The sequence below is a fragment of the Cebus imitator genome, unplaced genomic scaffold, assembly GCF_001604975.1.
Source record: "Cebus imitator isolate Cc_AM_T3 unplaced genomic scaffold, Cebus_imitator-1.0 Scaffold132, whole genome shotgun sequence".
NCBI lineage: Eukaryota > Metazoa > Chordata > Mammalia > Primates > Cebidae > Cebus > Cebus imitator.
This window is the reverse complement of record NW_016107447.1, coordinates 514,603-531,442: the sequence shown is the minus strand read 5'-3', so window position 1 is coordinate 531,442 and position 16,840 is coordinate 514,603. Positions and strand designations below refer to the sequence as shown.

At 42.8% G+C, this 16,840-nt stretch overlaps 1 protein-coding gene across 4 annotated transcripts in view; it reads right to left on the bottom strand.

The window, feature by feature from the left end:
• The window catches only part of PKIG (cAMP-dependent protein kinase inhibitor gamma), a 96,942-nt gene that overhangs the window by 28,662 nt on the left and 51,440 nt on the right, over positions 1–16,840 (bottom strand). The window contains exon 1 of one of the 4 annotated variants that reach the window (XM_017541184.2): positions 8,441–8,618. The exons of 2 other annotated variants lie outside the window; for them this stretch is intronic. The gene's annotated coding sequence lies outside the window, so the exon portion shown is untranslated. Of the gene's footprint in view, positions 1–7,863; positions 7,945–8,440; positions 8,619–16,840 lie in introns of those variants that run through there. One more of the 4 variants, XM_017541185.2, reaches the window with a different exon arrangement.

Genomic DNA, 16,840 nt, shown 5'->3' with positions numbered 1-16,840 from the left:
AAAAGAAATCTAGACACTATAAAGAGAAACAGAAAATACATTTTTTACAATAAAAAATTTTATATTTTGCAATAAAAAGCAAATGATAGATTTGGAAGAATATTTGTAGCACATATGGTATCCTTATTATATAAATATATAAAGAGCTCCTACAACTTGTTGAGATAAAGGCAAACAAGACTATTCTAAGACTAGGTGAAGGAAATTCACAGAATGAAATGGCCAATTAACATGAATCAATGTTTAATCTCACTAAGTAGTAAAGTAAGCAACTATCAGACACGATTTTCCCCCATTAGCTTGGCCACAAAATCAAACAATAGAGATAGAAAGGAGGGGAGGGAGAGAAGGAGGAAGGGAGAAAAGAAGAATAGTGAGGATATCTAATATTGGTAAAAATTCTGGGAAATGGAAGTACTTGTATATTGCAGGGGAGAATATACATTATTACAACTCTTCGTAAAGTAGGATGGTATTATCTATTAAAATGTTAAATATGGCCAGGTGCAGTGGCTCATGCCTATAATTCCAGCACTTTGGGAGGCCAAGTGAGGAGGATCACTTGAGCCCAGGAGTTTGAGACCAGCCTGGGCAACCTGGGGAGACATGTTTCTACAAAAAAAACAAACAAAATCAGGTGGGCATGATGGCATGTGCCTGTGTTCTCAGCTACTTGGGAAAGTGAGTAGCCTCCTCACTCCATTTCACTCTTGCTTTCCAATCCATTCCCCACACAGCAAACATCACCCACAAAGGCCGACATCCCCCAGGCCAAGCCTAACTCTCTTAACCTCCTCACCCTAATTTTCACCCATTTCTTCCCTTCCTCTCCCACTGTGCTTTGGCCACAAAGGACTACCCTCAGTTTCTCCAACACTGTATGCTTTCCTGCCTCAAGCGCTTTCACATGTGCACTTCTACCCGCCTGGATTATTCCTTCCCACTCCACACACCCTTCTTCACTTCCTTTCCCTCCTTTACTCTTGATACAACTGACTCCTCTTCTCAGTTGTTTTGTTTTGAGATGGAGTCCTGCAGGCTGGAGTGTAATGGTGCGATTTCAGCTCACTGCAACCTCCACCTCCCAAGTTCACACAATTCTCCCTCCTCAGCCTCCCAAGTAGCTGGGACTACAGGTATGCACCACCACACCTGGCTAATTTTTGTATTTTTTTTTAGTAGAGATGAGGTTTTGCCATGTTGGTCAGGCTGGTCTCAAAATCCCGACCTCAGGTGATCCACCCACCTCAGCCTCCCAAAGTGCTGGGATTACGGGCGTGAGCCACCGCGCCTGGCCCTCTTCTCAGTTTCAACACCACCTCTTCAAGGAAGGCCCCAGCCACACTCTCCTCTTTTGCTGCCCCTGCTTACTGACTTCTTAACGCCACCATTTGTGCTTGTAAACTTCATGCAGGTAAAGGCCATGCCTGTTTTATTTACCATCGTCCACCTATCACCTTGCCCAGTACCTGGCAGATATTAGGTTCTCAACAAATATTGGCTAAACATGTGAAAAATTTATTGAAGGCTCAGCTCAAATGGTACTGCTCCTCCAATTTCTCAGGCTTTCCACAGGACTCTGTACCCATCTTGGGGCACCTTATCACATATGTTCATGTTATCTGAGTCTTTTTTCCTATCTGGCTGTGAGCAACCTCAAAGTCTTATTTACCCTGACATTCCCCACAGCACCTTGTGTAATGCCTAACACACAGAGGGTTCTTAGCAGTAGGTGAATCCATGCACACATACATGAAACTACAAATGAAGACCGCAGGCTCAAACCAATCCCAGATAATGGTTTCTCTCCTCCCCAGTGATTGTAAGCCCAGAACACAAGCACCTTTGAGATATGCAAACAAACATGAGACTCTACCCAGGGAGAAATTAAAATTAGAGCTGAACTTGAAATATAGCGGTATGTGGGTGGGGGGGATTGGGAGACCGGCCCTTATTCAAAAACCAGAGAAGTGAAATCACTGAGTGATGATTTATTTTAAGTATGTTTTTCTGTACTATCTAGCTTTTCTTCCCATGAACATATTCTAATTTTGCAATCAGGAAAAAAAAAAAAAACCACAATAAATGTTATAAAAACAAACCAACGGAAAATCAGTGGTGATTTTAGACTACAAAAATCACCCGTCCCTCTGTTTCCTTACTACAACTTTGGACTTCAGATTCAGGGCCCTGAAAGGTGGGGCCCATACATTTTGTGAGGAAGTGTTCTTTCTGCCCCTCTGAAGCCACGGGAGATAGGAAGGTGCCAGAAATGACTGCTTCACCAGGGGCAGCTCACAGTTGCTCCCTAATACAAATGCTGGCAAAGCTCCCAGAGTCAGGAACTACAGGGAGAGAGCAGGAGGAATCAACCCAGCACAAGATCAGGACCTCCACAAGGATGCTGATCCAGTGTCTGGCATTTTGGAGCACTTGGGCATATTTCCTTCGCAGTACTTTTCACATGCCATTTAAATTATTCACTCCTCTGCCTATCTTCCCTTGATGCACAGAGAACTCCACAAGACCAGAGCCTGTGTCTTTACCCCAGTCCTCTAGCCCAGTGCTTAGTACTAACAGGCCCTCAATGTACGTTTATTGAATGTTAAAGACCACACCGATAAAGTACTAAAACAGTAAGTGACCTAGATCCCTGGGACATAGTAAGAATGCACCAAATATTTTCTTCAGTGTTATAAAGGGCCATTATTCAGTTCTAAAGAGCCAAGCTAAAGCCTGTCATTTCTTCAAAGATTACAGAGACTTCTTTTAGGAAATGCTAGCTTCCTCCAGTAGAGCGGATGCATTATGCGTTCTGATCTGCAATTCATAATCAATCAACATAAGAGCTGACTGCAACTTCCAAAGAAACCACTCTTTGAAGGAGCAGTACTCAAAGTTTTCCTAAGGCATTTCTGAAGGATTTCCAGGAAGCAGTGAGCTCAGCCTAGGGTCATGATTAATAACCTGTTTCCCAGAACTTTTCCACCTTAGTTTCCACTTAGGAATTGCTTCTGGCCCCTCGTGACAGCACGTGGCAGAGTTAATTGTGCCAGTTCAACTTCTTGTCTGTCACACCCAGCACCTGCTACCAGCTTCTTCCTTAAGTTGCTGGGCCAGGGTCCTCTGGTCTGAAGAGAATAGCAGCCCCTTCTGCTTTTGGCCTCAGCACTGGCTGGCTGATTTGAGGTTCAGCATCACTTGACTAGGTGAGAGGAAATAGTGCTAAGGCTTGGTTTGAAGAGCCAACATGGCAGCTCCAGGGTCCATCACAGGGGTTTCAAAATAATGAGTTCAAAGATAACTTCCAGTTCCTCATACAAATGCCATCCTATGTCTGAGGGGGCAGATGCCTGTGTATATTGGCTGACATTCTCTTTCTGGAATTTGTGAGCAGCTAATCCTAAGCATGTATTTTTGTACCAACTAAGTGCTTTATGATCCCTATCTCATTTCATCCACATGGCATCCCTTTGAGGTCGGTATGACTGTGACCCTCACCCCCACTTGACAGAAAGAGAAGTAGGTTCTGTAAGATGAGGTGATCAGTCCAGGATCTCCCAGCTAGGAGGTAGTGAGAGCAGAGCTCTTACCTGCTATCCCTTTCCAATTTCTCACTGAACTCTAGACTGTCTAAATTGAAAGAGACAGCAGGGATACAAAATCAATGTGCAGAAATCACAAGCATTCCTATACACCAATAACAGACTTAAAGACAGCCAAATCAAGAACAAACTGCCATTCACAATTGCCACAAAGAGAATAAAATACCTAGGAATACAACTAACAAGGAACGTAAAGGACCTCTTCAAGGAGAACTACAAGCCACTGCTCAACGAAATAAGAGAGGACACAAACAGATGGAGAAACATTCCATGTTCATGGTTAGGAAGAATCAATATCGTGAAAATGGCCATACTGCCCAAAGTAATTTACAGAATCAACGCTATCCCCATCAAGCTACCAATGACCTTCTTCACAGAACTGGAAAAAAAACCCCTTAAACTTCATATGGAACCAAAAGAGAGCCCGCATAGCCAAGTCAATTCTAAGCAAAAAGAACAAAGTGGGAGGCAACACACTACCGGACTTCAAACTATACTATAAGACTATAGTAATCAAAACAGCATGGTACTGGTACCAAAACAGAGATATAGACCAATGGAACAGAACAGAGGCCTTGGAGGCAACACAACATATCTACAACCATCTGATCTTTGACAAACCTGACAAAAACAAGCAATGGGGAAAGGATTCTCTGTTTAATAAATGGTGTTGGGAAAACTGGCTAGCCATGTGCAGAAAGCAGAAACTGGACCCCTTCCTGACACCTTATGCTAAAATTAACTCCAGATGGATTAAAGACTTAAACATAAGACCTAACACCATAAAAACCCTAGAAGAAAATCTAGGCAAAACCATTCAGGACATAGGCGTAGGCAAGGACTTCATGACCAAAACACCAAAAGCATTGGTAACAAAAGCCAAAATAGACAAATGGGACCTAATCAAACTCCACAGCTTCTGCACGGCAAAAGAAAGTCATTAGAGTGAATCGGCAACCAACAGAATGGGAAAAAATTTTTGCAGTTTACCCATCTGACAAAGGGCTGATATCCAGAATTTACAAAGAACTAAAACAGGTTTACAAGAAAAAAATAAACAAGCCCATTCAAAAGTGGGCAAAGGATATGAACAGATACTTTACAAAAGAAGACATATATGAGGCCAACAAACATATGAAAAAATGCTCATCATCACTGGTCATCAGAGAAATGCAAATCAAAACTACATTGAGATACCATCTCACGCCAGTTAGAATGGCAATCATTAAAAAATCCAGAGACAACAGATGCTGGAGAGGATGTGGAGAAATAGGAACACTTTTACACTGTCGGTGGGAGTGTAAATTAGTTCAACCATTGTGGAAGACAGTGTGGCGATTCCTCGACCTAGACATAGAAATTCCATTTGATACAGCAATCCCATTACAGGGTATATATCCAAAGGATTATAAATCATTCTACTATAAGGACACATGCACACGAATGTTCATTGCAGCACTGTTTACAATAGCAAAGACCTGGAACCAACCCAAATGCCCATCGTTGATAGACTGGATAGGGAAAATGTGGCACATATACACCATGGAATACTATGCAGCCATAAAAAACGATGAGTTCGTGTCCTTTGTAGGGACATGGATGAATGTGGAAACCATCATTCTCAGCAAACTGACATAAGAACAGAAAATCAAACACCGCATGTTTTCACTGATAGGCGGGTGTTGAACAATGAGAACACATGGACACAGGGAGGGGACATTACACACTGGGATCTGTTGGGGGGAAATAGGGGAGGGACAGAGGCGGGTGGGGAGTTGGGGAGAGATAGCATGGGGAGAAATGCCAGATATAGGTGATGGGGAAGAAGGCAGCAAATCATACTGCCATGTGTGTACCTATGCAACAATCTTGCATTGCATGTTCTTTACATGTACCCCCAAACCTAAAATGCAATAAAAAAAAAAAAAAGAAAGAAAGAGACAGCGGACACCAACCAGACCCAGGGTTGCAAATGCCCACAGGGGCCAGGGGCCAGGCAGGGGACTAGAGGGCAGGCAGGGGAATGCACAGACGGTAATGAACTGGAGAACACACCTGCCTAAAGGCATTCAAATTAAAACCAAAACACCACTCTGACTTCAGATTCTAGTTCACTTACTTCACAGACGGAGAGACCGAGATCCAGGGAGGTGATACGGAAAAGGCAGTGCACTGTGGTAAAATGTTCAAGGGCTTCGGGGACAGCCAGTTCTCATTAGGAACTCAAGCTCTATCCCCTGCCAGCTGTGAGACTCTGGGTAATCCACTGTGCCTCTCTGTGCCTTTCTTATGTGTAACATGGAAATGATCTCTGCCTCATATAATTGCTGTGAAGATTAAGAGAAGTCAGCATATGCAAGATGCCCAGCCCTGTATGTGACATTTATTTCAGGAATATACAAAAGCTAGGGAAGATCTTTGGACACGTCTTTTCCACATGCTACCTCCACTCCCAAGATGACCTAAACTCATTGCCAGGGTGACTGAAGTGGGGTAGGTCAGGAAAAGCACACTGATAACAACAGTGACTTTGACACACAAAATAAGAACCAAAAGCCACCCTCGTCTGGTACATGAAGGCCTGGTTGAGGAGTATAAGGCATTCCACATTTCCACTCCCCACTTCCTGGACCACAAAGTCTAGGTATCTTCCTTCCAGAACATCACTTCCTCACACCACCTTAGGAAAAAGCATGTCTTTTTTGATTACTCCAAATCTCAAAAACCTGAGGGTGCTGGGATGAAGCAGAGGAGGCAGCCCATGCCTTCCTACTGCCCATGCCCATGGGTGGGTCCATGGCAGCAACAGTCCACCTTCAATGGGATGAACTGCTGGGGAAGACTGCAGCTTTAAGAAATGCCAAGGGCCATTAAGAACCCTCCTGTTAACTAGTATCTTAATTCAAATAAACAGTTTCAAAATATCACAACTTCCTGAGGATTCGGGTCTCTTACACCCTTAAAGAAAGCCCTTTATTTATCAAGACCTAGGACCTTGGAAATTCAAAATTCAAAATCTGACATCTTTTGCTTTTTTTCTTTTCTTTTCTTTTGCACTCTGGCTGTGCCTATCCTTCCCTTGTGGCAGGAGAGGGCAGAACTACGTTAAATGATGAAAGAGAGGCAAATAGAGAGATGTTCTCCCTTCTTCTCCCTCTTTCTTGCCTAACTAGGAACTAGGATGGCAGGCTTTAAGTTTAAATTAAGTTGTGTCTCCTTTGTACCTATATGCCAGGCTTTCTACTGGGCAATGGGGCATAGCAATGGGCTACACAGACACGCAGAGGGTGCACGTGGTCTAGTGGAGACACAGGGAACTGAAGTTATGCCGGCAATTATGTAAATACAGTTCAGTTAAACATGAAGGGGTTCAGGATCATATGAGAACATATAAGTAGATGGTTGCCCTCAGTCAACAGTGTTAGGGAATAATACTGACCATCTAGTGCTATGTAAATGGTTGAGCATAACACAGGGCCTAGTGCTTAAGAGATACTCAATAATGTCAATTCCTTCTTTCCTCTCTCCCCAAGTGTACATGGTTGTGTATGTGTGTGCACACATATAAACACACATATACACACATCACTAACACTCTTTCTCTTTGTTCAAGAACACTTTACCTAAAAAAGACCCATAAAAACTCAGAAGTAAGTCAATGTTGCCTGTTTTATGCCTTCTTTTAACTGCCCTACAGGCGCCCGTTTTTAGCTACTCTAGGAAACTGAAAGCCTCGGGTACTTTGCTCCTAAAGCCATAAAGGCCCAACACAAAGGGAGAAGAAATAAGGACAGTTCATTTCATACTCAATTTGGAAATACAGAGATCATCTAGTTTTGTCCCCTCATTAGGTACAAACGAAGAAACAGACCCAGAGAGTGTGAAACGGTTGCCCAAGGTGACAGTTTCCTTGGGTGACCCTTCTAATACATGGTAGCTTTTTGGTTTTTTAAGCTGAAATCTTTCCCTGTTAGCTTTAACTTTTCAAATATATATATTTAATGTGTTAACTGGGAGGTAGGCCCCCCCACATTCAAGCCATCTCAAGCCACCCGGGAACCCTCAGTTCAGGGACACCAAGTAAGGGACCTGGGCACAACAAGGGCCCCCTCTTTTTCTCTCTACAGAGTAGCTTGCTTAGTTTCAAATCCTGAAAACAGATACCAATAAATAAAACGCTAAAGGGCTTACATGTCCTGTTTATATTCCAGGCATAAACAGCAAACTTTTTAAAGGAAGCAATAAAAAGATCACAAACCCAAGGTTAAAGATTTCCAGCCCCTCTCCATCTTGGAGTTTTCCACACAGCTGCTGCAGCACTGGGTTTATATGTGATAAATTCATGAAGTCTGACCATATCTGTAACTGAAATTTAACACAACAATTGTATTCGTGAGGGGGATGATTACAGGGGATTTTCACTACTTTCAGAGACTTTTCTTTCCAGAATGTTTAAAAAATTTTATACCACCTTTGTAATCAGAAAAAAAAGTAAAGGTCTTATAAACACCAATTTCTCAGAGAAGATTTATTTCTTCACCTATATCTGGAGCAAGGAGCTGCTTTTAAAGCTCTGAATATTCTGTCAAAGTTCTCTGGGTAAAAATGAAACAGCATCTGAATGGAGCCCATCTGTGAGACTTAAGGCTCCGACTAGACTTAGGCAGTTTCAGACAAAGCCATAATTTTCAGAGCAAGCTCACATATATCATAACATAAAAATAGACAGTTTGTGGCCAACAGGCTAGAAAGCAAGCTCTCCAGAGAGCTCGGCCTCCAAGCTCTGCTTCTCCCTGGAGGTGCCGGACAGGGGAGGAGAGTAAAGTTCTACTTACAAGAGCAAAGTTTCCTCAAAATTCAGTGGTCCTCAGTCAAAAGTGGAGGCAGAATTTAAGACACCAGGATTCAAGGTTAGCAGTCCAGCCAGACCTGTGGTGCAGGCAGGATCCTCACTTTACCCCCCTCTCTCTTCCCCGTGTCTCCTAAATGAAAAGCACTTCGAGGTTTTAGTGGGTGTTTCCCATGTCTCGGGCCAAGTAAGTCCCCATTTGTTGTAATCCAATGCTCAGCCTGATGATGTCAACCACACAACTCACAAGCTCAGTTTCCACCTCTCTATCCACGGGAGAGACCCATTTCCTGTGGACAATAAGCCAGGGGCTGTAGCTGCACCCCAGGCTGCCACACTCGCCTAACATCCTTCCTTCAATTTTCAACCCTGCAGCTTTAGTAACAAAAGGCTTCCTATCCACTCACTGAGCCAGGGCTTCTGGGTAAACCCCTTTGCTTCTTAGTGAGTTGTCTACTTTGCCATTTGTTTAATTCATTTCTTTGGTATATAACATACTAGTTAGGGTGGAGATCTTCATCCCACCCCACACCCATCTCTTTCTTCCTGCCCAATTTTCCAAGTTGTTTAATTTCTCCCAAGTCTCCCAGGTACATGCTGGGCGCAGTACATGAGACAGTCCTTCAAGTTGGGGAGGTGACATGTGCCCACAGGGAAGGCTTGGAAACAACACTGTCTGTCACCTGGGGAACTGGGTTCGGGTCTTGGTCAGGCCTTCAACTGAATGAATGACCTGAAGCAAGTCACATCCCTCTCTGGACCTCAGTTTCCCTATCAACAAAATGCTAGCTTTGGTGCTTTCCACTTCTAAAGTTAAGTGACTAAAAATCACTGACAGAGGACCTTAATAACAAATGCATTATATATACAGCATTTTACTACAAGCTACCTAACTACATCCTTGAGGGAAGGAAGAGCCTGGAGAAGTAAGAGGCCACTGCCCAAGATGCCAGGCTCAGCTGGGCTCCTTTAACCCCCTTTTCTAAAGGAGACAAATAGATTCTCTGGGAGTAAAACCAAAAGAATTCACTGAGCAAGTCCTCAGGGACAAGAAAAGCAGCAGCATAAACTACCAGATAAGATAAACAAGTAAGAGAATTTAAATGTCCTTAGGGACTAACATGGAACAGCAGTAGTTACGAGAGATAATTTCTTGCATTTGTCTAGTGCTTGATGATAAAGAAAAAGAACGTCTCTCTGCTTTTGTGTATAATGGGAAGCAATGTGACATGCACAGCGGTTAGAAACATCCTTTGGGAGCCACAGATGTGGATCTGAGTTGTGTGTGACTTAATTTCTCTGAACTTCAGCTTTTTTAACTGTCAAGTGGGATACTAGTGCCTCTGTTTTAGGACTGTGGGAACTAAAAAACACATGTAAGGAAATTGAAAGTATTTGGTACATACTAAGTATTGAATAAATGTTAGCTCTCCTTGTACATAATCTCATTTAATTCTCATAACATCCTTAGGAGAATTAGATATTCAGAGGCTACATTATTAATCTCCCTTTCCTGGATAAGAAGATACATTTAGAGAAGTTAGGTGACATGCCCAAGGTCACACAGCTCAACGCGAAACAGATAGAAATGGAGCCTCAACTCCTAACTAGGTCAGCACACGTGCTACACACATGCCAATGCCAATGTCATTTCTCAACACTGTTGCTGCAGCCAGCCTGGTAAAGGAAACACTCAGGCCGCTAGGTCAGAGAGGCTGCTTTCCTTGCTTTGCTACCAAACCCTGTGTGGCCTGAAGCAAGTGTGGGCTTCAACTAACTCTCTCAAAAGGAGCAGATCTGATCTCTTTCAATGCTACTTTGATGGTGATGGGAAGGTAGGGACGGAGCTTTACTGGCAAAGCGGCTCTCTATAGGTGGGGAAGAGGCTGTGGTAGTTTGTGGTTTAATAGGATTTTTTATTGGTTCTCAGAAAACGCACATGCTCATCAGAAAAGACCTGAGAAAACATGCTATATTAGGAGGAAATTTGCCAATCTGAAAGCTTTCAACAACGTGATATCGGACTGTTGTGGAATAAAAACCACACCAGCCTAGTAACCCACAGAGAGCAGTTGTTCACAGTTCAGAGACCTGGGCTTCCTTCTGGTCCCCAGACTTTCTTGCTGTGCCTTGTTTTCCCAATGCAAAATGAAAATAATAGCCTTACTTCCCCAAGGTTCTTATGTGGGTTAAATGCCTGCCACATATTATTCATTCAAAAATACTTGAAAAATAAGCTGCAGTGTTTCATAGTAAAGACACTGCAGCTTATTTTTTTCCTAATTCTGAATTTCTGATGAAATTATAATTTCATCATGCTTTGCCCTAATGGTGACGTGACAATAAAATAAAGTCACATATTGGTCAGGAAGTCAGAAGGGTCCTGTATTTCTCCAGAATGTCAGCATGAGTAATGAACAAAAACCTACCCATAGCTGTCAGGCCTGATCTTGGCAGCAACACTCAGTTTGGAGGGACTGGAGTTGGGGCCATTGTTTGGCTGAGCCTTTATTCCAGAAGCCTGAGTGGGTGTCTCAGGAAATAAGGGTGGGTTCTTGAGATGGGTACTTTGAATCATGTTTTGTTACTTGAACAAAAATAATAGTAAGGAGCCCATTCATAAAAACATCATTTTCTTTAAACATGTACTTTGTAACACTTCCTTTGTGAACTGAATTAATTCTAAGTCTGTGACAGAATCCAGGAAGACAGAATCATAGCAACACTGGCACATTCATTTCTTCTTATTTTATTTTTTTTGAGATGGAGTCTTGCTCTGTCACCCAGGCTGGAGTGCAGTGGCACGATCTTGGCTCACTGCAACTTCCACCTCCTGGGTTCAAGTGATTCTTCTGCCTCAGCTTCCCAAGTAGCTGGGATTATAGGTGAGCACCACCATGCCTGGCTAATTTTTTCTATTTTTAATAGAGACAGGGTTTCACCATATTGGCCAGGCTGGTCTCAAACTCCTGACCTCATGATCCACCCTCCTCGGTCTCCCAAAATGCTGAGATTACAGGCATGAGCCACCACGCCCAGCCCCATTTCTTCTAACTGACAATATTGGACACACTATGTGGACTGGGGGCCATACTGTGCACTGAGCACTCTCTAAACACCACTTCATGTCATCCTCACAATAATCAGGTGCAGGAGACATTATCAATATTCACATCCTACAGCTGTAGCAACAGCTGCATGGCGAAGCAAACAACCTGCTCAAAGGCTCACAGGAGCAAGGGGAAGATCCTATGCTCTAACTGGGGACCGTCCGGGGCCAGTCCTGAATCTACAACCCCCTTGCACTACTGCCTCTTAAAGGGCTTCCCTTCAGGAAACTTGACTGTTTTTCACAGACAGCAGTATCAGCTTCACTTGAGGATGAAAGAAACTTTGGCTGCTCAATTCCACCTCTACCCCACTTTAGAAGGAGTCTCTCCTTCCTCTGAATTTCCTTAGTACTTTCTGCTTCTCTCTTAAGAAACTTACCCTTTTCTCCTTTGACACATATTTTTTGGGGGCAGGTCTAATTTCCCTAGAATCTGGTAGAATCCTAACTTCTTAAGGAAAAGATCTGTATCTAATTTAGCAGCATTTTGTACATATTATGAGATACTTATTAAAATAAGGAAATCTATAAACAAACCCCAAAACTATTATTGGATGTTTACCATATGCTAGGTAATATTCTGCTTTATTATATTTTATTTATTTATTTATTTTTGTAGAGATGGGGGTCTCGCCATATGCCCAGGTTGGTTCTGAACTCCTGATCTCAAGTGATCTGCCTGCCTCGGCCTCCCAAAGTGTTCAGATTATAGGTGTGAGCCACCATGCCTGGCTGTATTCTAACTGCTTTATATAATTACCTCATTTAATCCCATAAGGATCTCTATGAGGTCGGCATCATTATTATCCCCTGTTGACACATGAGAAAATCACAGACACAGATTGATTAACTTGTTTAGATGAAATGTTAGTCCATTTTACATTGCTATAAGGGAATACCTGAGGCTCAATAATTTATGAAGAAAAGAGGTTTACTTGGCTCATGGTTCTGCAGACCATATAAGCATGGCTCACGCCTGTAATCCCACCACTTTGGGAGGCCAAGGCAGGCAGATCACGAGGTAAAGAGATCGAGACCATCCTGGCCAGCATGGTGAAACTCCATCTTTACTGAAAATATAAAAATTAGCTGGGCATGGTGGCATGTCCCTATAGTCCCAGCTACTCGGGAGGCTGAGGCAGACCAATTGCTTGAACCCAGGAGGCGGAGGATGCAGTGAGCCAAGATCGCACCACTGCATGCCAGCCTGGCAAAAGAGCAAGACTCCATCTCAAAAAAAAAAAAGAAAAAAGGCATGGTGCCAGCATCTGCTTCTGGTGAGGCCTTAGGAAAGGGGAGCCGGAATGTCGCATGGCAAGAGAGGGGAGCAAGTGTGAGAGAGAGAAGTGCCAGGCTCTTTTCAAACAACCAGGACCAGGCATGGTGGCTCATGCCTGTAATCCCAGCACTTTGGGAGGCCCAAGGCAGGTGGATCACCTGATGTCAGGAATTCAAGACCAGCCTGGCCAATGTGGTGAAACCCTATCTCTACTTAAAAATACAAAACTTAGCCAGGCTTGATGGTGTACCCATGCAGTCGGAGCTACTCAGGAGGCTGAGGCAGGAGAATTGCTTGAACTTGGGAGGCAGAGGTTGCAGTGAGCTGAAATCACACCACCGCATTCCAGCCTGGATGACAGAATGATAATCTGTCTCAAAAAAAAACACAAAAAAACAATGTTTTGAAATCAGAAACTTAAACCTTTTTTGGGGGAGGGGAGTCAAACCCATAAAAGATGACTAAGACATCGCTCAAAGTATTTTTTTTGGTTTTAGAGTACACGTGGCTGCTTTTTCTTCAGGGTTTGATGTTCAGAGGATCCACTTTATAGTCCCCTTTGGACTGCTGATTGGGTGTGTCTGAAGGACAGCTGCAAGGAGAAGAGAAGCCTGACCCCAGTGAATATGTGGCTAGAAACTGGATAGGTTTATAGAATATCACATTGTCCCCTCTCTGCCTATTTTCAAACCACTTCCCACCAGCTTGAGATAAGTTTCCAACTAGGGCTGTTTTGGGAGAGATGGACCTTCACTTACGCTAACTTTAAACAGTCTTGGACTCATTGATTTTTGCAGCTGAACGGAACATGTGGTCTCCTCATTTTAGGGGTGAGGAATGCCAGATCCAGAGAAGGCAAGGGACTATCCTGAGGTTGTATAGCTGGTTGCTCTAACAGGAAAAGGACCTTCTATTGGTTTGAGACTCTCACTTGCTACTGTACTTTTAAATACAAATTTGAAGGGCTCTTCCCTCTTGTTTTGGTTAACTCCCACTCAGCCATCAGATTTCATATTAAATGTCACCTCCCTAGGGTGACCTTTTCTCTGAGCCACGTTAGCTCCCCCTGCTGTATAGGTTTCATGGTACCCCTATGACTCGTCTCATAACCCTTAACATATTTGTAAGTACACGTCCCATGTGTTTCCCTACCAGACTGTAAGCTCCACAAGGTCAACACTATGGCTTTCTGGTTCACTGAATACATCTATCCCAAGTGCCTAGAAGAGTGCCTGGCATAAAATAGGAAACTCAATAAATATTTTCTAAACATACACACACACACACACACACACACACACACACACACTCTCTCTCTCTCTCTCTCTCTCTCTCTCTCTCTCTCTCTCCCCTCTTAATCCACAGTCTATGGTAAAACAATAACATACTTTTTGTGAAAAGCACCATGTCTTCTAAACTACAATTTGGGCCTTCTTGCTGAAGGAAGGATCCATTAGAGGACAAGAGATTTATTTCATTTTAAATAATTTCCAGTAGAAAAAGTTCAGAGAGGCATGACAACAGAACCTCAAGTTCACAGCACAGGGACAAGAAAGCACCATTAGAAATGAGAGACAAAGAATGGCATGGAACCTCAGGGAGGCTCTGGGCCTGAAGACAGCAGGCATGGAGAAGATTCAGGAGAAGGGACATAAATGAAGGGATCCACTGAAGGTCCTGTGCCAGCCAGCTCCTCTGTCCCATACCTGGAACACACATAGGGCCCCAAAGCTCTGTTGAACCACAGGGAAAGACAGGAGGCCTCTTTAAATAAATTGAATGAATTGCCTGGGATTGATCGAGGGCTTCTAGTGAGAGTCTGGCCTCCTTATTCTGACACATTAAGGGCCCTCAGTCTAACTGCTGGTCCTGCTCATGTGCCCTCAAGCATCTTCCACTTAGTACCTTAGTACCCTTCCAGTACCCAGCAACTTCCCAGGCAGGGCAGAGGCCTATGGGACAAACAGATGACCCATTCCAGAGGAAACCGAGACCTATCCCCTTAAAGAAATCTTTTGATTGTCGATGGCCAAATAAACATGACAAGATGTCTGATGAAAACCAACTGCATGACAGGAGTTCAACACCAGCCTGGCCAACATGGCAAAACCCCATCTCTACTAAAAATACAAAAATTAGCTGGGCATGGTGGTGAGTGCCTGTAATCCCGGCTACTTGGGAGGCTGAGGCAGAAGCATCATTTGAATTCAGGATGTAGAGGTTGCAGTGAGCCGAGATGGTACCACTGCACTCCAGCCTGGGCAATAGAGAGAGACTCTGTCTCAAAAACAAACAAAAAACTGATGAGTCAAGAAAAAGCAGTATGGTAATGTGAGGTCCTTCTTTGGATCTGACTGGAAAGAAGAAAAAAAAATTATGAGTTAATTGGAGATCACTGCTAATAATAAAGGATTATTAATTATTTTATACATGATAGTAATGTGGTTATATTTTTAAAATGAGTCCTTATTCTCTTAAAAATACATACCAGGCCGGGCATGGTGGCTCACGCCTGTAATCCCAACACTTTGGGAGGCCAAGGCAGGTATATCATCTAAGGTCAGGAGTTCAAGACCAGCCTGACTGATGTGGTAAAAACCTGTCTCTATTGAAAATAAAAAAAATTAGCCAGGCATGGTGACATGCGCCTGTAGTCCCAACTACTTGGAAGGCTGAGACAGGAGAACTGCTTGAACCTGGCAGGTAGAGATTGCAGTGAGCTGAGATTGTGCCAATGCACTCCAGCCAGGGTGACTGAGCAAGACTCTGTTGCAAACAAACAAACAAAATCATGCTAAAGCAGTTACTGATAAAATGATGTCTAGAATTTACTCCAAAATAATCTAATGGCAAGGGAAAAGTGGCTACCAGCATAGATGAAACAAGATTGGCCATGCGTTGTTGATTTTTGAAGCCGGGTAATGTGTGGTACTGTGGATTCATTATACTATTCTTTCTAGTTTTGTACATGTTTCAAATTTCTGTAATACAGTTAAAAAAAAAAAACCAGATATCTCTATAAGCATATTATTTAGCTATAGAGAGATAAACACTAGATCAAACGCCTAACAGGATCAAAAGTGTAGGCTCTTGGGAGCAGGACAGGAGGAAGGTGAAGGAAGGGTGGGGGCAGGGAACAGACATTTTTTATTGTTTTTACGATATTTGACCTTAAAAAAGACTAAGGAAAACTATGTGCATGTACCATTCTGACAAAAACAAAATTAATTTGAAAAAGGAAATGGGAGTGATATTATTTAGAGAAATAGAAGTAACCACCAAAAGAAATAAAAGCAGAAAAATAAAATGGCTGCCTCGGATGCCTTTCTGAACTCAGATTTTTTAAAAAGTCATATTCATGTATTACTTGAATTTTTTAAAGTTAGCTATTATTATCAGTTAATACTATCAGTTATTAGCAGGGCTTTCTGCTAATCTCTACATCTATAAACTGAATACTTCCTCAGCTTTAGAATCCTAAATCACCCAGAGTGAATATCTCCACATTAAGTGTAATAATAACAATTATTGCCATTAAACTAATGTTTGCCATTTGTCAGTACTTTGGGTTAATGTTGTTTCTAATCCTTCTAACACTCCTGCAAGGCAAGTATAGATATTCCCATTTTACAGATGAAAAGGTTAAGGCTGAGAGACATCTGCTTGAGGTCACAGTGTGGGCTAGGCCTGTGAAACTCAAACACCAAGCTCTTTCCATTACCTAATTTCTCCTCTGCATTCCATTTGTTCAGTATAGTCCAGAAAGTACCTTTACATAAATTTTCTCATCAACCCCAAGAAACAGGAGGGACATGACTATCTTTACTTGACAAATGAGGAAACCAAAGCTAAGAAACGTTAGGTAACTTGCCCAAGAATCCAGGCTCCTGATTTTTAATCTAGTATTCCCTTTACCATTCCTTATGTCCCCTCAACAACAAAATGTTAAATGATTCATAATCTCCTTATGGGCATTTGACATAAGAGTCACTGTACCA